Raw genomic sequence first — 21,458 nt, forward strand, 5'->3', positions numbered from 1 at the left:
GGGTGTCCAGAGAACACGGGTCAGGAAGAGCCGTGTGTGTACTTCTCAGGATGGGTCCCAGTGAGCCCGGAGCCCGGAGGCAGTAGAGGGACAAGAGCGCAGTTGAAAACCTTTGGTGGTGTACATGTGTGGGTTAAAATCCCAACTCGACTGCCGTATCTGTACACATATTGCTTAACCTCACTGGGCTTCATTTCTCTCATCTGTAACACGGGAATAATAAGTGACATTTTGTCAGGCCTGGGAAGATGAAATGGCATGCCATTTCTCATATGGAGTACTCCAGGGCCATGATGAAGTCTGTCCACTCCTTTCGCTGGCACCAATCAAAAGAAGTTGAATACCGATGAGTCCATCATTTACTGGAGTCCATACCCCCCACCCCCGCGCCACACTTCTACAACTCTGATAATGTTCACGTTCTTGCCAGCATTTCAAGGCTGAGTTGCATAGAACCTTTAGGTTTGACCTCTCACGCTCTCTACACACCTGCTCACTTCGAGATGCTTTCTCTCTCCTCAGCTTTCCCTAGTGTTTTCATGTCTGTCTTGCCCTGTGGAAGGCCTTGGCGTACGTGCTTTTTTTTTTTTTTTTTGATGCAAATGTGCCTTGAATTGGCACAAGGGTAGGACAAAGTGTTCTTTTCCCAATGGCTGTTTTGATAATGCTTGGCAGTGGGTTGGTATTTTTGGCCAGAGTAGTGCATATTGAGACCATATCCTCAAGGAATGCTTTTCAATCTGTCCTAAGTCTCTTTTCTAGGCTGCATAGTTTGGATTTTCCATTGATGAAAAGCACTTCCCTTTCCTTGCCCACATGAAAGTTTATCTGCCCATTTTCTGGGCTACTCTTTTCCCTCCGCGTTGCCCAAGGCACATGCAAAAAAAGTCTCTTGGGATCTTCCTGTACTTTCGGCCTTTTTTCTTTTTTTTAAAGCATTATATTGCTTGAGAAAACTTAAGATCATCTAAAAATCAGAGGTACTCTAGTGTCATCGTCTTGGAGATCAAGGATGCCAGGAGGTCCAGCAAGTGCGGGGAGAGCAGGTAAAGAGTGAAGGAGCTGATGATGGGGAAGTGTAGGGCACAGGACCAGGTGGCGGGGGGCACAGGACCAGGTGGCGGGGGGCACAGATCCTGAGAGCCAAGACAGGTAAAGCAGAGCCCACAGTCTGGTTAGCGGCACAGCGAACAAAAGCACCCCCGAGAAAGCCAGATAGACTAAGAAGGATACTTATCCTGGCTGTCTTTTGTTCTGAGTGTGTGACCCTGAAACAGGCGATTCTGCTCTCAATGGGGGAAGGATTTCCAAGAGATTCTGACCGGTCTCCCCTCCACAATGATTTATCTCCTCAATTACCATGGAGACTTCCATTTTAAAAATAGCCTTTGGGTGGAATCTTAGTGCAAAAAAATATATATATCCAAATATATCATAGCAGTTGGTTCCCCACACCCCTGTGCCTATTTACTCCCTTGAGGATTTTCATCAGGTTTGACTTTTCCTTATGAAGAACGTGTTTATTCCTCCATATGTTCTATTGGCGTCAGCAGTGAGTGATTCCCTGGTTGAAAATGTGTTACATGGTCTTGCTTCTTGGAGGAGCAGAGTGTTGTAGTAGTTAGGTGTGTGGCTGCTGGAGGCATCTTGCCTGGTTCAAATCTCAGCTGTGCCTCCGAGTAACTGTGTGACATGGACGAAGTTACTTCCCCTCTCTCTGTGCCTCCGTTCTCTCACCAACCTGAGGACAGTATGGTACCTGCATCTTGGAGTTTATATGGTCTAAAGGAATTAAAACCTGACAGGTGCTCAGAACAATTCCTGGTACCTCGTGGGCCCTCAGAATGTGCTAGCTACGGTTTTTCTTTAGGGAGCTGTGAATCACTGGTGTACAGTTTACCTTTGTAGCCTTGGCTCCCCGTGAAGGCACATGAACAGTTTAGTCCGCAAGTTCATGGGGTTACTTAAAGGCTCAGAGGTGCTTCTTCTAGCCTTCCCTGTTTATCTCCACATAGCTGTCAACTAGATCTAGAACATTCTGTGTGTGCTCCACATCTATCAGCTTCAAAAAGGCAAGGGAGTGTCTAGCCTCTGATTGCCTCAGTAAAGAATTTATCAAATAAGGCAACAGTTTTAGCATGTTGCCCTTGATAGATTGAAAGTCTTCTGTCTGGCCTTGGAGGGATTTGCAAAATGGCACTTAAGTGCGTGGGACTCATTGAGTAGACCTTCATTCGGACTTGGTTGCTAATCTCCCCAGGCATCCTTTCTCTTCTCTTCACTTGTGGAGCTTGCTTTTTGTTTTTGTTTTTTAATACATCCATATCCTAGTTATGATAGGCTGAGATTTACCTGATTAACCGTGCTTGTTTTTTATTTTTATTTTATTTTTTGGTCTGGTTTTAAGGACCTTGGGTATTTTGATTCATACGAGTTTTATTTTCTGTAGGGTTTTAGTAAATTGTTTTTTACAGCGTGTCTCTGGTTTTCTATTGAGCCTTAGTTTTTTAAAACCGTTTCTCTCCATTTCAGCAGAAATGGAGAATGTTAACAGTGAAATTATGTACCTCTTTGTCTTTTGCTTTGTTACTCCAGGATCAAATATCTAAGGATTAAAGCAGAGATTCCAAAAATTTTCCTACATTTGTAGATGAGGCTATTGATTGGGATAGGAGTCCCCTGTCCTTCTTGTAATTCCTAAAAACCTCAATCAGCAGGGATGAAGGTTGGGGCACATAGCTAAACACTATCAACAACTTCACCATTTCCTTGAAGGAAGAGTCCGTTTGCTGGTGGGAATGTCTTGAGCAAGGTCTTCCATTACCCATCCTTGACTGAACTTTTGTCGGTCCTTCGAGAGTTTATGGTGGTACAGGTCTCCTGTATGATCCCGAGTGCTTTATAGCTTGAGGAGTGGAGAAGTCTCAAAACAGCTCAGTTCTTAGATTTTTCACTTTCAAAGAAAAAGTATCCTTCATAGAGCAACCATCCTTTTTACACTACCAATGGCCTTCTCTATGAAGACCTCCCACGAAGACTGCTCATGACTCCTTCTAAGGATGGGAAGTTCAGAACCTCCCATGGGCCACTACTGTATCAATGCATAAATATTTATACTTTTTAAAGTTTATTTTTTAATCAAATACTATTTTCATCGGACAGTTGGTGCACCTTTGTGGATTGGAAGACTTCTTATCGTTAAATGGCAAAACTTGCCAAATTGATGTATGGATTCAGTGTGCTTTCTGTCAGAAATCCAAACTGCCTTTTGTAAAAATTGACATGTGATCTTAAAAATCCCTTAAAATCTAAGGGACCTGACATAGTTGAACAGTCTTAAAAAAGGAGAACAATGTTGGAGAACCTAAACTCTTCAGTTTCAAAACTTGATACAAAGCTACAGTAACTGAGATAGTGTGGTAGTTGCCATAAGCATAGACATATACATCAGAGGAATAGAGAGACCCCAAAGGAAACCCTTACATATATGTTCAATTGATTTTCAACAAGCTTGCCTAGACAATTCAATAGGGATAGATAGTCTTTTCAACAAATGGTGCTGGGACAATTAGATATTCATATGCAAAAGAATGAAGTTGGACCCCCTAACACAACATATACAAAAATTAACTTAAAATGGAACCAAAACCTAATTGTAAGAATTGAAACTACGAAACTCTTAGAAGAAAACATAGGTAAAAATCTCTGTAGTCTTGGATTAGGTAATGGCTTTTTTTTTTTTTAATTTTTTTTTTTAAAGATTTTATTTATTTGACGGGGATCACAAGTAGGCGGAGAGGCAGGCGGGGAGAGAGAGAGAGAAAGATCGAGAGAGGAAGCAGGCTCCCTGCTGAGCAGAAAGCCCATTGCAGGGTTCAATCCCAGGACCCTGGGACCACAACCTGAGCCAAAGGCAGAGGCTTTAACTCACTGAGCCACCCAGGCACCCCAGGTAATGGCTTTTTAGATATGACCCCAAAAACATGAGAAACAAAAGAAAAATATATATACACGTTAAACTTAATCAAAATGAAAAATTTTTGTGCTTCAAAGGATACCATCAAGAAAATGAAAAGACAGTGACAGAATAGGAGAAACTATTTGCAAATCAGGTATCTAATAAAAGAATTGTATCCTGAATATATAAAGAGCATTTACAATGTAACAAAATGAAACATAACCCAATTGGAAACTAGGCAAATGAATGAAATAGCTATTTTGCCAAAGATACACAGATGGCTAATAAGAACATGAAAAGAGTCTCAACATCATTAGCCATTAGGGATATGCAAAACCATAGTGTGATATCACTTCATACCCATTAAGATGGCTTTAATCAAAAAGTTGGACAGGGACAAGTGTGAGTGAGGATGGGGAGAAATTGGAACCTTCATGCGTTGCTGGTGGGAAGAATCACAGTGTGATCACTTTGGGGATCACTTTGTCATTTCCTCACAGTGTTAAATGCAGAGTTACCATATGACCCACTAATTCCACTTCTAGGTATATACCAAGAGAATTGAGAACATGCGTCATGCAAAATCACAGTCCTGATACACGGATGAGCCTTGAAAACAACAGGCTGAGTGAAAGAGGCTAGACACAAAAAACCATATACCTCATGAGTCCATTGATGTGATCTGTCCAGAACAGCAAATGCATGTGACAGAGAGAGTAGGATAGTGGTAGCTGGGGGCGGGAAGGCAAGAGGGATGGGGGGTGACTACTGATGGGTTGGCGTGGTTTTGTTTGTTAGTCTGTGGGAGGATGATGAAAATGATCAGGAATTACATAGGGTAATAGTTGTACCGTTTTTGAATGTACTAAAAACCACTGAATTGTGAACTTGAAAAAGGTTCATTTTATGGTTTTTGAATTACATAGCCATTTTTTTAAGTTACCCAAAAGAAAAAAAAAGATAACAAACTTACGTGGACACTGACCCACTCAAACAGATGCCTGCACCTTGCATGGACCCTGTTGCTCCATTACAGAGACTCTCAGAAGAGGGCCACGGAGCTGGTTTAACAGTGTTGAGGGTCTGAGTACTCAGGGCCGTGACTAGTTGCCGACTGGGGTGGACCTACTTCAGCACTGTAACGTTGCGACGAACATACTGATATGTACCTACCACGGACTGTGCCCGAATCCAAAGACTTCCATACCCAGCTGGGAGCAACAGAGAGCCTACATGCTGCACACATGACTTGAGTGTGACCATCCTAACACCAAGAAGTTTGAGCTCTGAAGACTCAAAATCCCTAAATGTGTGTGTCAGGAGTTGGTAAGACAGCACTCCGATCAATATTTTTGAGTAGGGTCTCCCAGAGAATGGTAGGAAAGTGCCTAGTTCTACTGAATTATATTATAATGCAATATAGAAACTCCTCTCTCTCTCTCATTCCCTCCCCCCTATTCCATCTCTGAGAAGGGTCATTGTTTTCGCAGGAAGCCTCTGTTGTCTGTCCCAGTGCAATTTTCATCTGAGTTCAGAATTACACGAGCCTATCCCAGGTCTCTGGGATACGTCATCTTGGAGTAAACTGTCCCAATTTAGTAATATCCTCGGCCATTCATCGAACCCACACGCACAGGAGCTTTGTGTGACGGAGTCCACTCTCTTCTTCCCAGGGAAATAAATACACAGCTCAGTGCATAGGAAATAATACTGACATGGGAGAAGAGAAGACATCTACATGTTATTTATTCAGTGATATCCCGGCTTGTAGAAAAAAGTGTTTGAGGCTGTTTTCACAAATGTAGGCAAGCAGTGAAACAGGATGAATGAAGGGGGATGACAGTATCTGGAAACAGGGGGAATAAGTGTAAGGACATGAAGTAAAACTAGTGGCAAGTGTAGACTGTTAAGTGTGTGCTGCTGGAGGGAGCTTGCCTATCTGGCTCCAGGCATCCTAGGAGCCAGAGCACAGAGGCAAACATCACAGGCTCTAGGCAGCTATTCAGAGGAAGAATAACTTCTCCAAATGTCGTGGCCTAACAGAAGCTTCTCCCACAGCTCCTCATAAAGAACAGAGTGTGGGATGCAACATTGTACTCACCAGCATCCTGGAAATAGATCCAAGGGTGCACCTCTTAGGAGTGTCGGCTAAAATAGCCTTTGATGCAACTCAGTGGCTTCGTGCCCACACCCACTCCACAAAGTGGGTGGATGGGTAGGTGGAGGAGAGAAGGCTTTCAGAAACACCTGTGGGAACCTTGTCTTACTCCGGCGAGACGCAGGCAATCCCTGCACATGGGCGCCTGTGGGGAAATCCATTGTTGAGGCCTGATGGGCTTGCCACTCCCACCCCGGTCCCACTTTGGCAGCCCGGGGGCTCGATGGTTAGCTTTTGCTGCCAGCAGAGCCCTTCCCATCCCACCTCTGCCCCGGCCCAGGCTTTTCTTTCCAGGCTTCTTGGAACTTGACCACGTGAGGCAGTAAATCACTGAGGTCCAGAACAAATCTCATTTGGCATTTTTATCTTGACTCTTCTGGGGGCCTTTAATTAGCGTGATTGCCGTGTGGGAGATTCCTCAGATGGAATCCTCGCTACTCTTGGTTGGCGTAATGGTCATTGAAGTTTCCGAGTTTCTGTTCCTGGCCGTCTAGGAAAGGCTCTGATTAAAAGCGATTAAAACCCCTTAACAGGGTCTAATAAGGGGTGGTTGGCATCTCATTGGCGTGGATTTAAAAACGCATCAGAACGCAGACTCATGTAACCCTCAGAAACTTCCTCCTAAGACCTCTCAGGTCCGTGATGTTTGCCACTGCAGCTTCCCCAGCACCGCGGTACCCACGGCCACTGCATAGTAATCCTCCGCTGGCGTGGCCACTGCCCCACAGCTCACGCAGCCGCGGCATCCTTGACCACATTGTCCACAGCTAGGACGTTGTCAGCCCTTGTTAACAGTCCGGGGGTTTTAGGGGAGCATCAGAATATGTTATGATTGAGGACAGAACTCTGGTTACCATGAAGCGTCCTGAGTGCCCTGGTTTCGGATTCCCCTAGTTGCGTTGGAATCTCCTGCTCCTGTAGAACACCCCATGGCCGCGGTTCTCAACCAGGGTGACTCGTCCCCCCGGCAGACATTGGAGAAGGTCTGGAGACAGAGTTGGTTGTCCCGATGGGGTAGAGGACACTGCTGGTATCTAGTGGGAGAGGGCTGCCCCCCAAAATCAAGAACTATCTGGCCCCCCGATTTAATAGCATCAAGGCTACGAAATCCTACACTGTAACTTTCAAAGCAGATTTCCACAATTACCTTGCTTAAAGCTCAGAATGGCTTGGTGAGGGAAGAGGTATAAAAGTCTTATCTCCATTTTACAGATCAAAACATGGAAGCTTGGAGAGACGATAATCCTTCCCTTTCCCTCAGGGCTGGGCCGTCTAGTTGTCATTGTGTTGCCGCTCACACAGATGGTGTGGGATGACATGAGCATTGGGGTCTCTACACGTGTCCAGAAGCAGTACAGGTCTTACCTAGAGGCGTATGGCACATCTCTGGAGAAATTGTGACCCCAGGTGTCTTGTGTATAGGAAAGGTACCCCAATCTCTTACCTTTCCCCAGGATATCAAGGAACACATAGCCATCAAAAAGTACTGTAAAAACTTAAGACTTGGTCACACTGGATACTTGGGGAGGAGTAAGGTTATCTCAGTGGGTAAAAACATGATTATTTGCACAGTCTGATATCAGTTGACACATTCACGTGCTCTGGGGGCCCTGGCGGTTACATAATGTGTGACAGTCTGCTGTGACAATAAGGAGGGGTGCATTTTTGGAATTAAGAACCCATGATCTGCCAAGAAGTGTTCATATAAAAAATGCATCCCTTAACGATGTGTGCGTCTATCTGGGTGTGTGTTTGTAGGTGGAATATCTTCCAGAGCCGATCAATTTGGTGGGATGATAGACCTGAGAAGGGTCACACAGGATGATAAGAATATAACTATAATCACACTATCACCACCTGGGGATTTTGAAGGATTTGTAGCATTAAGAGACTGTGAGAGAGTGTTCAAAGCAAATGTCTCCTGACCCTTTCAGTGCCTTGTCTCCCTTCTTAGGGCATGCATGACTATCATTGCACATTGCCTATGGGTCACATTTGCAGTTAGCCTCTAATCCATGCCAAATTGTGGCCAGGCACTTCACATGCATACCTGCAACCCCACGGTTATCACCATTCTCATGACCCCCACCAATCAGTGAAACGAGGGAGCTCAGGAGGGGGCTGACGTCCCTTGTGCATGACCGACACCTTGTGGACCACAGAAGTAGAAGTGAAGCTTGGGATGGGCTCATTCTCCTTCACCGTGTTGCCATCTTAACCATTCACGACAGTTGTGCTTTTTGCTCCTCAATCAAGAAAACGACTCTCATCCTCATTTGAAGAAGAGGCAACGGGGCTACTACGGCATTGAGTGAGTTCACTATGGTCATAGTTAAGAGCACAGAAATCACATCTGCCTCCAAAGGCAGCCAGTGCACTTGGAGGGATTATAGACACAGGGAAATCCCCAGAGAATTCACACACATGCGCACACACGCACACGCACACACACATGTTTCTGAGAGAAATTGACCCGACATTAGTCTCTGTTCTGTTACTGATCTTATCAAGCCGAACTCCGCTCTGCTCTGAACGGAGAGCACTGCAGTGCTCGGAGCTGAGAATTACTCTGCGAGCTACAGTGCAAGCTTGAAGAGCATCATTTAACGGCAGGCGTCTCGCCTCGGGTCTGGTGAAGGAAAGTCAAGGGCATGTAAGGTTTTTAATTCCTATTCTCAGTGCCACCACACTTCCTTTAGAGGGTTGCAGGCCTGCTCTCCTGGGTGTGTGCTGAACGATCACCAGCCCTCCCACATCTGCTCCTTGCCAGGTGGTCCCAGGTTTGCGCTGGACAGACTAGCACCGTCTAGACCCTACCTCCTCTCCCACATTGAATCAGATGCTACATTTTCTGTTTTGCCCAAGTTAGCTGTGAATCTCTCTGGCACCCACTCCGCGGGCTCTTCCACCACGATCCGGGTCCTAATTTACCACTGTCCGGCCTTTTATGGGTCACCCTTTAACCCAGAGGGCTCCGCACTCCGCAGCCCACAGCCCCAATCTAGGCCGCCACCTGTCTTTGCATAGCGCAAGAGCTAAGAAAGTTTTTTATATTTTTAAATGGCTGGAAAACTATCAAAAGAAGAATCATCTTTCGTAACCATGAAAATGATATGAAATTCAAATTTCAGTGTCCATAAATAAAGTTTATGGGAACACAGCCACACTCATTCATTACCAATCGTCTGTGGCTCTTTTCGTTCGACGGCAGCGTTCAGTAGTTACAACAGAGTTTGGGTGGCCCGTCAGGCTAGAAATATTTACTATCTGGCCCTTGACAGAAAAGGCTTGCTGGCCTCTGCCCGACCCTGCTGACCACCACCCCCTTCTCTCTTACGTTCACCCTTATCTGCTCTCGGGCCGTCCCCGCTTTCAGATCCTTCAGGACTCACCCATCACCCCAGCTTTTGAAGTTCTTTGAAGTTCATTGTCTCCATTTATTTTCCAGGGAGATTCTCTTACACTTCCTCAGGTGTACATTGTACCACCCCACTAAGACCATCACTCCCACGGTTCTTTTCACTGGGAATAACTTTCCTTTCCATCTCCTTACACGGAAATCTCTCTCCTTCAAGCCTCACCGAGAAAGCAGCCTGCCCCATGGAGGTTAGATCTCCCACTGGAGTTCACCTCCGGAAATGCTCCCCTGACACGGCTTTCCTGATGGGAGGTCTTTTCTGTTTCAGCCAAGGCCAGAGGGCCCTAACTAGGGTCGAGGTCCCAAGGGTGTGAGTGCCCCGTGCCCCCGTCACATGGAGTTGGCGAGTGGATCAGGGACTCCCTGCTCCTGAGGATCCTGCTTTCCCCAGGGCGTCATTCCTGTGAATTTATAGGTTTGTTCTCCCAAAACTATGTGACATCGTTTTGAAAGCAGGAAACAGAATTTTACATTTGGAAATTCACGATTAGCATTAAGTGCTGGGGCCATTGTCATTAGCAAATATATCGTTTAAGCTAAATCTTTTATCCATGAACCCACTCATGCCATATCTGTGGACCTGTCATCACTCTCTCTTCATTTATCCATCCATCAGTCTTCCGCCATCTGTCATCAGTTCATAGCAGTCCAGTGTTCTCTGTTCCCTTCACTACTGTCACCTGATTGGTGAAGGCCCATTTTGGGGAGGTTCCTCGCAGGTTGTCCCCGATAACTGTTTTCCCACTGCCCTGCTGAGTTTGTTCTCATTTCTCCCTCCCTCCTGCTTTAGGTTCCAGCTGAATCATACGCTTCATTTTTCTGGGAAGACATCCCTGTCTTCGTTTGCTGGGGCTTATATAACACAGGGTCAGTAACTGGATAGCTTAGAGCAACATTTCCTGTCTCACAGGCCAGAAAGCCAAGGCCAGTGGGGTAGCGGGGCCACGCTCCCTCTGAAGGCACCAGGGAGGGATCTGTTCCTGCCTCTTTCCTGGCCACAAGTACTTTGCTGACACTCTTGGGCATTTCTTGTAGACACATCACCCCCGTCTCCTCTGCCTTCATGTTCACAGGGTGGTGTGTGTGTGTGTGTGTGTGTACGTGTGTCTCTATCCAAATTTTCCATTTTTGTCAGGACACAGTCATAATGGATGAGGGCCTGCCCTCATGGTGTCACCTTAACTTGATCATCTGCAAAGACCCTGTTTCCAGATAAATTCATACACCGAAGTGCTATGGTTGTTTTTGGAAGGGGGCACATATAAATCACTAACAATCCCCCGCAAGCTGCTCCCACTATTTGGAATGCCCACCCCCCCCACCCCCCATGCCTGGAGACCACGTGTACCACCTCCGCTTTCCCCTCCCACTCCTCCACTGAACCCTCCCCGCCACCCCCAGCTCCAGGTGGGTACCTCTCTCTTGACACTCACCAGAATATATCCTATACCCAAGCATTTGTTTTAGGAGTCTAGCTGACTGTAAACTACTCCCCCTCCTTTTTTTTTTCCCCTTCCCTCCCCGCCCCCTTTTTTTTGGCTCCTGGAAGATTGATACTCAGGTATCAATACTCAGGAAATACTCAGGATACTCAGGGAAAAAATTATTGCCAGGTAAGCTTAGGCAGGTGTATCCCTCACATTCTTGGCACTGGGTTTTAAGCTTCTCGTCTAAGGCAGTAATGATGTCTTACCCATCCTGGTATTCCCTCTTCCTTTTTCCAGTTCTGAACATAGCTGCCTGCAAGCATAGGCAACCTCTAGCGTGGGTCAGCCATTTGGAGATTTGGAACACAGTGGGAGCAGGGATCTGAGTGTACATTTGCTGGTATCTGTCACTGTGCCTGTCATTGCAAAATGCTGATGCTTTGTCACCTGTACAACATAAATCTGCCACTGTTAGTTTGGGTCTTTAGGGAGATCGCTACACCTCTACTGCCCCAAATGAGTCTTTTTTGTATGTCTGTGTGTATATGCATGCTTTGATTAAAGAAATTATTGAGGGCCCCCCCAAAAGTTAGGAACTATTGCTCTTTACAAATGTGTGGTGGGACCCTTTTCCTCTGTCTTCTTTTCATCTTCTCCTCCCATCGTCTTCAGTATTTTCTCATCATCACTAATCATAGGCATTCAGAGCCAGAAATGCAACTTGTAAGTTTATATTATTTAATTGTTAGTGCTATGAATTTAGAATGCACCAGCTCTCTGATCCTATTAGCCAAACCCTGCTCTAAAATAATCTTCTTAAAATTGATACCACCCAGTGATTTGGACTCTGTTGATTACATTTCCCGCTAGACTCTGGCACTTGCCTTTTGCTCCTTGAATCCTAAACATTATGGTCATGACCCTGAGTTGTGTCAGTCCCCTTGGGGTACCAGACAGACTTGAGAATTTTGGTTCTGCGAGGGTCACACAGACAGGTCATGGGTAGGAGGCACTGATGCTAAGATAACAATTTTGGTTTCTTTCCTTACCTCACAGAGATATTTTGAGGCTAACATAATCATTATTTAAAGTTTTTGGAAGAGGAAATGCATTTGCAAATGCCAAGATACTATTGTGGAACCTCAAAATAACGTGGCATATTGTTATACAGATTCACGCACATGCACGAGTCATGTCACATGTCACACGCTCCTAAAAAACAAGTTTTCTATTCTCTAAAATCCTGTCTGTCAGGTGGGAAAACAGGGAGAGTGGATGCACATGTGTCCTGCATGGCTTTCGGCAGCAAAGAGGGGTTAAACACAGACTCTGACTCAGTAGGTTTAGAATAGAGCCTGAGATGTTTCATTTCTACCAAGCTCTCAGGTGATGCTGCTGTTGCTGGGCTTTGAGGAGTCTGGGATTAGAGGATGGAGAAGCCACTCTAGCTACAGGTGGAGGAAGAGAGGCCACCGGAAAGAAGGGGAGTAGAAAAGTAGGAAGATGAACAGAGTGGCCCAGTATTATCTATGTCATAGGGGATATGAGGGGGTCAAGGTGCCACATGTGTGAAATCATCGAGGTAAAGAGGAAGGGAGAAAATCTGGTTGTAGAGCAATTGACAGTGCCCCTCAAGAGAGTTGTTTCTCCAGAGGGAATAGAATATAGATTATCAAAAGTTAAGCATGAATGATCTGTGAGATAGTGGGTGTTTACAGTTGGAATCAAATTTTGCAAAATGTTGGTGCCCAAAGGAACTAAGGCTATGGAATGATAGCAAATGGTGTGGTAGAGTGGAGAGCATTGCTCCACCATTTAGGCTGTAAGTCTGGGAGTCTGTGTCTGGGTTTGATACATGTGCACCATACCAAATGACAGAGGTAAGACCATATATAGATTTCTGCAGAAAGAGGACTAGAACAGGAGAGAGGAAAGATGCTAGAGATGGGATATAATTGAAGAGGGAAGTTGGAGATAGGATTGAGGGCATCAGTTAAATGGTTAGCTTTGGAAACAAGGAAAATATGTATTTTCTCTTTTGTAGAAAGAAAGAAAAATAAATGGGCTCTGGTCAAGACATTATGCTTTCATAATGAGTTCATGCTTTACCACACCTCCATTGCTCCAAACGTAAAATAACGACAGAAAAACATAAACAGACCTAGCTAGCCTCCCCGCCAACTCCACCCATTAACAAGATAAAGAACTTGGTGGACCAGAGATAGTACAGAAATAAAAGATGACAAGCAGAGCTACAGACATTCTCATGTTGCGCTTCAAGTCTGGATGCAAAAAGTAGTAGGGACGGGACTTTAGCTCTGGAGGCGTCTGCAGAACTACATGTCCTCCCAGTTGTTTGGAGACTAGACTGACTGCTTGAAATTGTGGGCTGGGGACAAACTTTCACACTGATGAAAAGAGTCTGCAAAAATTAATATTGGCTTTCCCTGTCTGGGAGTACAGGAAATAGGACTCTCTGAGCCTAAAGAAGTCAGGGAGGCAGGAAAAGGACACAGTCTTTTAGATGATGAACTAAATTAGGTCACCCAAATAGCTGAAGATTTTCTGCTGTATCCCTAAAACTACCATGTAGGGGTCCCAAGCCATCATCATAAGATTAGTTCAAAATTGATGTCAGTAAGTGCCCAAGTGTAATAACAACAACGACGTTAAACAATGAGTGGAAAAGGAAAAGGAAAAAAAGGAAAAAAATTTTCCTACTCAGAATGAACTACAATTGAAAAGCATTAGATACTTGGGGAAAAAAATCTAATGATAAGGATATTTGTTATCGTGACTTTTATTCAACACTATTCTGGTGACCTTAGCCAATGCAATAAGATAAAAAAAAAATGTAAGAATTGGAAAGACAGGGGCACCTGGGTGGCTCAGTGGGTTAAGCCTCTGCCTTCGGCTCAGGTCATGATCCCAGGGTCCTGGGATCGGGCCCTGAGTTGGGCTCTCCGCTTGGCGGGGAGCCTGCTTCCCCCTCTCTCTCTCCACCTGCCTCTCTGCCTACTTGTGATCTCTGTCTGTCAAATGAATAAATTAAAAAAAAAAAAGAATTGGAAAGACAGATAGATGACTGCCCTATCATGAATGATGTGATCACCCTACAGAGAGCCTTAAAGAATTATAGAACTAACTAGAGAGTTCAGCAAAATTCTGAACACAAGATCAATAAACAAAAGTCAATATAGTCCCTAAACACCATTAGAAAATTTAACTGAAAACAAATCACATTTACAATACCAAAAATGGAATAGAACTTTAAAAATGAGGCTCTTAAGAAAAAAAGTATATACCTCATAAAGATATGCAAGATTTCATGTAAAAATACAAAACATTATTAATAATATAAAAGAAAAATAGTAAATGGAGCACGTATCTTCTTCATGAATAAGAAGAACTAATAAAGTTGTTGATTATCCCCCAACTCTATAAATTAAATACAATCTTAAAAATCTCAGGAAGGTGTTTGAAGGCACTTGCTTGATAAGCTTATTCTATAATTAATGTGGAAGAATGAGAGACAAAGAGTTGCTAAAGTATTTTTCTTAAAAAAGAAGATCAGGACTGAGGAAATTTGTTGTAGTAGACAAAAGGACTTTATAAAGATGTAATAATTAAGACAGGAAAGACAAAGAGGCTGAAGTATAACAATATTTTTTAAAACTCAGAAAACATACATGTGTATGTATGTTGATCTATAAATCTAGATAGACATATGGGTATGTGTGTATTTTTGATATGTCATTACAAATCAGTAAGAAAGGGAAGAATGATTCTGTACAGCCACATGAGAAAAAGTAAGGCTCATACCAGTCACATACCAGTCACAAAATAAATTAGAAATCTGGGTGAACTTTAAAAGTAGAACTGTTTGTTTTAAAATAGTTTTAGAGGGTGCCTGGGTGGCTCAGTCGTGGGCTGTCTGCCTTTGGCTCAGGTCATGATCCCGGGGTCCTGGCATCAAGCCCTGCATTGGGCTCCCTGCTCAGCAGGAAGCCTTCTTCTCCCTCTCCCACTCCTTCTGCTTGTGTTCCCTCTCTCACTCTTTCTCTCTCTCTCTATCAAATAAATAAAATGTTTTTAAAAATAGAATAGGTTTACATATACAAAGAATTGTAATGATAATATGGAGAATTCCCTTATACCCCTCACCCAGCTTCCCCATTGTAACCATCCTATATTGCCGTGATACATTTGTTACAACTAAGAAACCAACATCAGTACATTCCTATCAACTAAGCTCACTACTTTATTTGGACTCATTGGTTTCCCCCCCCAAATGTCCTTTTTCTCTTCCAGGACACCACATTACATCGAGTTATCATGTTTTCTTTGCCTCCTTTGACCTACGACAGTTTCTTAGACTTCCCTTGTCCCTGAGTACCATCACAGCTTTGAGCAGCATTGGTCAGAGGCTATGCAGAATGTCTTCCAATTTAGGCTTGTCCATTTGGGTCATGGAGAGACGGGTCCCATTCTCATCACATCACATCCCAAAGTATGTGCTTATCACATGGCATCACTGATGATACTCACCTTGACCACCTGGCTGAGGTCGGGTTTGCTAGGATTCTCCACTGTAAAGTCACATTTCCCCTCTGCTGTTCTCTTTGTAAGTTACCAAATAAGCAAAGCACATACTAACGGTGGGGAGCGAAGCTCTACCTCCTTCAGTGAGGGGTCTCTACGTCAATTATTTGCAATTCTTCCCTAGGGTCGATTGTTAAATGTAGTGCTTTTAAAGGAGAATATTGTTTGACTTTGAGGAGGGAAAATCTTCTTGAGATATAGATTATGAATATCCTAAACAAAAGGTTAATGCATGTGACCACATTAATTTAAAAACAAATCTATATGAGATGCTATATACTAAGTTAAAAGACAAACCATGGACTAGAAGAGCGTAATTTCAACCCATGTATCCAGCAAAGAATTCTCATGGAGAATAAATGAACTCATACAAATCAAAAGAACAACAACAACTATTGCATATAGATATATACATTACATATATTTCTATGCATATATATGTACATACATACATATGTGTATATGTACATGCCTATATATGTATACATACATATGATACAGTGAGGAAAGGATATGAACAGCCAATTCACAGAGCAGGAAGCTCCAATGGAGATGGGCACAACCTCAATAGATCAGGGAAATGTACCTTAAAAATGCAAGGAGATAACATCTACCACACATCAAATAATATCAGATATGGGGATACAGGGCAAGAAGCTCACCCATTTAGTGATTCTAGAAATACAAGGTAGTACCATCACCTTGGGGAAACATTTAAGAACACACTGAAAGATTTACATGCACTAAATTATAAGGATATCCTCTAAAGCCATTCTTCTCAAACATTTTTTGCACACAGATTGCCTGAAGAGATTGTTAAAATGCAGATGTTGATCCAGTAGGTTCTGAAATTTTCCATTTTCTTACCAAACTCCCAGCTGCTGCTGCTGCTGGTCTGCATGCCCACGCTTTGAGTAACCAACCTCTAGAGTAAAAGTCAGCCAAGAGCCAAATGTGACTCCCATCTGTCTTTGTCAATAAAGTTTTATTGGAATACGGTCATTTGTTTATGTGTTGTCTACAGCTGCTTTCAGACTACAATGGCAGAAGTTGGTAGTAGCAACAGAGATTTGGTGATTTGTATAAAGCCTAAAATATTCATTGTCTGTCCCTTCGTAGGAAGTTTGCCAACTGCTGCCCTAGAGAAAGTCTCCCACATGCACATAAAGAGACTTATGTAATATTTATGGCAACTTTTTTTTAATATTGACAAGATGGAAACAAATGGAACAGATAAATAATTTGCAGTATACTCACATGGTGGATTACATCAGTTAAAATTAATGAATGGGAGCTGTGGGGGTCAACAAGGATACATCTAGAAAACATCCTTTGTTTAGGCAAAACAATATTATAATTTGTTTCTCATTATATTCCATGTAGCAAAATTATTCAGAGATGCTTAGAAATAATAATCCTCTATTTCAGGGAAGTGTTCAACTCTGGTTTGGGATAAAAACAGGAACAGTATTATATGCAGACTCATTTGGAGTCTCAGCTGTAGCTATGATGTATTATTTCTCCCAAAATTTGGGAAGAAGATATGAGAATATTGTAAGTTGTTAATACTGAGTGGTGGGCATATGGTTTTGCTATTCCCTAGACTTTTCAGGTATTTTCAGATATTTCAAACTTCGAAAAGAATAAAAAGAATCAGAATGGGAAAAATATGCCGAGTATAAAGACAGGGATTTTGAAGTTCAAGTCGTGGGTGAGGGGATGAAGATTTTTAGTGCCTGAGGCTTCCTCTCCTCTCAGTGAAACAAGAGGAGATGTTCCGGTGTCACAGCCCATCCTTTGTGTAATTAACTTTGAGAATGGTGAACATGTGACTAATTTTACTCCATGGCTTATGGAATATTTTGATTTTAAGAGGTCACTTTATCTGCATCCTAGAGTGGAAGAAATTTCCCTTTCTCTGGGACCAACATTTCACTCCTTTCAGCCAAGATTCCCTTGTTGTTGAGACAATCTTTGTGATGCCAAGGGAAGAGCCCTGGGCATATCCTCTTACATCTGAATGTAAGCCTTGACATGTCCATCAGCGAAGAGTCATAAGAGCCTTCCAATTCCTTCAGGGACAAGCTTCTGGCCGTTGTCTGAGGATCTCAGTGCCCCTTTATGTCACCCAGGTGTGGAGGCCCTCCCACTGTGACTTCTTGGGGGTATGACTCCATGAGCCAAATCACATTTGGGGTGCATTCAGCCTCAGCCCCCTCCCTCAGCTGAAACCAGGCTTGGCACATGGACCAGGGCAGTCCCATTGTTTATTTTATAAGTTGCATTAAGACAACTTTATAAGAAGAGGTACTGCATACTGAGGTTGCGGAACCAGGTCCCCACTCCTAGCCAGGAAGCCTACAGGAGGGACATTTCAGTCCCAAGAACTTTTTTGTATCCTTTGTGGGGATAATTGGGTCAAGTCATGGCCCATGGAATACAACAACTGTATGAAGAGACCTGCTGGGTAGCACTGGACAGCCTTTGGTCAGGTGCCTTATATACGTAAGCACCATGGAACACACAGCCGGCTGATGATACAGTGTCGCTTTGTCCCCCAACAGCAGTGTCGTAAATGGTCTTCAGCACGTCCCCTCATTGGGACTTTTGTTTCAAAACGCGATGCCCTCTTACCCATGTAGTTCAGTTCCTAAATGATTTCTGCTCTCCGAGATAAGTTTGTCCCTTGGATGTAGGTTTTAGGCCCCTTCTTTATCACTGTTAACCATGACCAGAGGGAGCATGGGTTTGGTCATGACAGGGTCATGACAGGGTCATGACAAGGCTTGCTGAGATGGCATTCCCTGGTCTCTCACGCACAGCCCATAACCTCATGCTGGCTTCATGTTTATTGCCAAGTTTGAAGGTCCAATGCTAAGGCAAACCATGCAGGTGCTGGAAGTAAGTGGAGGGGACAGATGGAGGCTAGTAGGGAGTGGTGGAGTGTACGGCAAAGTGGAGAACACATGCCCTGGCTAAGCTGAGTGGCCTCCACGTTGCTCCAGCTGATCTGTACTGTGCAGAAATAGCTGGCCCAGCATTGCCAGAACTTTTGGATTTTCAAGGGAAGCTACAAATACAGAAATTTTAAATGTGAAATCTCCCAAGCTTTTAAATGTTGGCAACTAAGTAAAAAATTTTAAAAAGAAATTGTGCTGAAAAAAGACACCTCCTAGAGCCACATATGGCCTCTAGGTTAGGTTTGCAACCTCAGAATAAAAGAAGAGCTATGAGAATTTTAAGCAACTTGTAAGAGAATTTTAAGCAAGCTAGGTCATGGCCAGCAAGGCTAGGCGTTTTAATGTCACCCACCTGGGTCATTGACACTAGCCTTCTACTGAATCTAATGGCAGGAGAAGAAGGGACTTAGATAGGTAACAATGCAGGAGATAAAGGTACAGAACAAAGTCATCATAGTCCTATCCCAGGGACTGCTAGGCCTCCTTGGTGACCTTTTTTCCATCACCTTGGAGAGGCCACCACACAAGAAGAACATGAAGCTAGAGATACCTGTCTGTGAGGAAGCTTTTCTTTCCCATAATATACTCTTTCCTGAGTATAGTATATTTTACAGAGTGACTAGAGGGGAGGGTCCTGGGGAGAGAGTTCTTCCTGGCACCATGCTGGGTGTCCCAAGGGGTGTTCTCAGATAGTCCACACTCTTCCTGTGGGAGCGACTGTGTTCTGGATAATTGTTCTTCTCTTCAAACTCATTCACATCTCTCTTTCACTGGGTTTACTTTTCATCCTTCCTAAGCTGAACTCCCAAAAGTACCACCAAAATGAAGGAGTCAGTGTGAAGGTAGAGTTTGGGTTGCCTTACTTGGAAGGTCCCAATGTATGCAACGGGTGACTATAAGAGTGGGGGTGTGTGGCAGGGCCGAGAATGAAGCAGGAAAGGTGAGACCAGGCACCTGCTGGTGGTGGGCAGGGGCATGGGGATGTGCCTCTCTCTGGCTCGGGAGGCTGTTAGTGAGAACAGAACACTCCAGCCCTCCATCCAGGCCTTGCAGAGGGAGCCACATATAAAGCCCGGTCCCCACCACTTCTGCCTTGACTTCTATGTCAGCCTATTTTCCCCTGGATATGGATTTTCAACAAATGGAAGCCATATTGCAAAGTAGTTCATGATAAGGACTTTGGGGTCATGAAGAGTTTGGTTCAATACCAGTCTGCCACAAAGTGAACTTGGTTGGTTGGTTGGTTGGTTGGTTTTTTAAAATACATTATTACGTATTCATTTTACTGCATTTAAAATGCAGTTAATAATAGCAGCCCTTTAAAGATATCGGGGGACACTGGATTAGCTGTTGGCCATGCCTGGCACTGCCATTACTTAACATAGGTCTTTGGGCTCCGGGGCCTCAGCGATGCATCTGATGGTAGGATTGTTACAGCGGGACGTTGGTTGGGGGCTGCCTTCTTCAGTCCATGCCTTCCTGCAGTGTAGTTCAGAACATCCCGCCTCTTTTCATCCCTTGGGGAAAATTGGGGAGGCTGTGGATAGAATGCCTCCTGGCTAGGCTGGGGTGCAGACTGGGCTCCTCAGCCTCACGTCTGTCCCATTGCCCCCTCCTGCACTCACTTCCTGGACAAGGATCTGAATTGCCCAGTGTCTCCGGGTCCCTGCGAAGGCATTTCAACCCACTCTTGAGTCTAAAGTGCTCTTCTCGCAGCTGACACCATATAAGTGCTAAGCACCAGTGTGATGTAGCAACTCGAAGATGACAAACGAATACATTTGAAGAGGCAATTTTGGAAAATAACCCAGTAGACCACTGTTTGGTATCAGACCTTTTATCAGGGCCATAACCCAAACCACTCTATGGAGTTAGGTAATAAAATGATCATGTCAAATAACAAAAGGAAGAAGCAGAGACAGAAAGGGAGGCCTTGAGAACCCCAAGCCACGTGAAGAGTGCAGAGGCAGAAGAGGCTGGGGAGCTCTCGCTGGTGGATGCTGGAAAGCTGGGGGCGCTGGGTTCCTGAGGCCAGCACGTGGCAGTAGGGCAGGTGAGACTCCAGAGACAGGTGGATGGTTGGGGTCTGCAAGCTGTCAGGAAAATGGATAGGTTTGAAGGTCTTGCCCCATTTTGTGTTGCATGGCCTTCAGAGCTGGCCCTCCTCTGCTTCAGTGACTCTTGAAGGCCTTGCTTTTGAAGGGTTAACCTGCTTTTGGCCCAGCGAGATCGGTTCCAGTACTTTCCTTTGGTACTGTGGGTGCTCAGTGCCCCTTCCCCCACAGCCTGCCTTCCCAGCTCCCCTCTCCTCCCAAAGCAATCTCCGAGTCCCTGCCTCGCTGTGCAGGAAACGATTCCTAGACGGTCCCCGAAGACCATGGTCTATTCTGAGTCATGGAGGACCTCAGCAAGCTCTGTGCTGCCTGGCTTTGGGGAGAGCTGTCACCAGATGGAGGAAAAGGTTCAACATGGAGGTCCGGGGGCACAGTGGGGTGGGCCAGGCCTTCTCTGGAGGTGGGTTGGTCCCTCCTCAGCTTTCCCTCCACCCATCCGGGCCTTTCCTGGTCAGTGTCCATGGTGGTCCTGGTCTCTGCTGCCCTCCCCCAAGTGGACGCCTATTCCTTCCTGCTCCAGGGTTGTTCTGAGCACGAGGGGGAGGGATGGAGGACCTTGGAGCGGTGCCTCCTACACTATCAGGATTCAGCACTTAGAATCTTGGAAAATCTCCACCTGGGAAAGAGTTCCAGAGAAAACAAACTTCAGATCCTGGCTAATATGGGAAAAGGCTCATGTTCACAGAGGCAGCTTCAGGGACCTTGGCAGAGGCTTAGGCGGGCTTGGCCCCTGCCTTTAATGGATCCGACATGGACCCTTCCGTGGCCCATGATCCTGTGAGGCCTCCAAAGGAGATTTCACCATCAGGCTAGAACGCGCT

The 21,458-nt window shown here is 44.7% G+C and overlaps 1 protein-coding gene across 6 annotated transcripts in view; it reads left to right on the forward strand.

Moving 5' to 3' along the window:
• The window catches only part of NTRK3 (neurotrophic receptor tyrosine kinase 3), a 372,106-nt gene that overhangs the window by 251,853 nt on the left and 98,795 nt on the right, over positions 1 to 21,458 (forward strand). The window lies entirely within an intron of this gene.

Source organism: Lutra lutra, chromosome 7 (genome assembly GCF_902655055.1).
Source record: "Lutra lutra chromosome 7, mLutLut1.2, whole genome shotgun sequence".
Taxonomy (NCBI): Eukaryota; Metazoa; Chordata; class Mammalia; order Carnivora; family Mustelidae; genus Lutra; species Lutra lutra.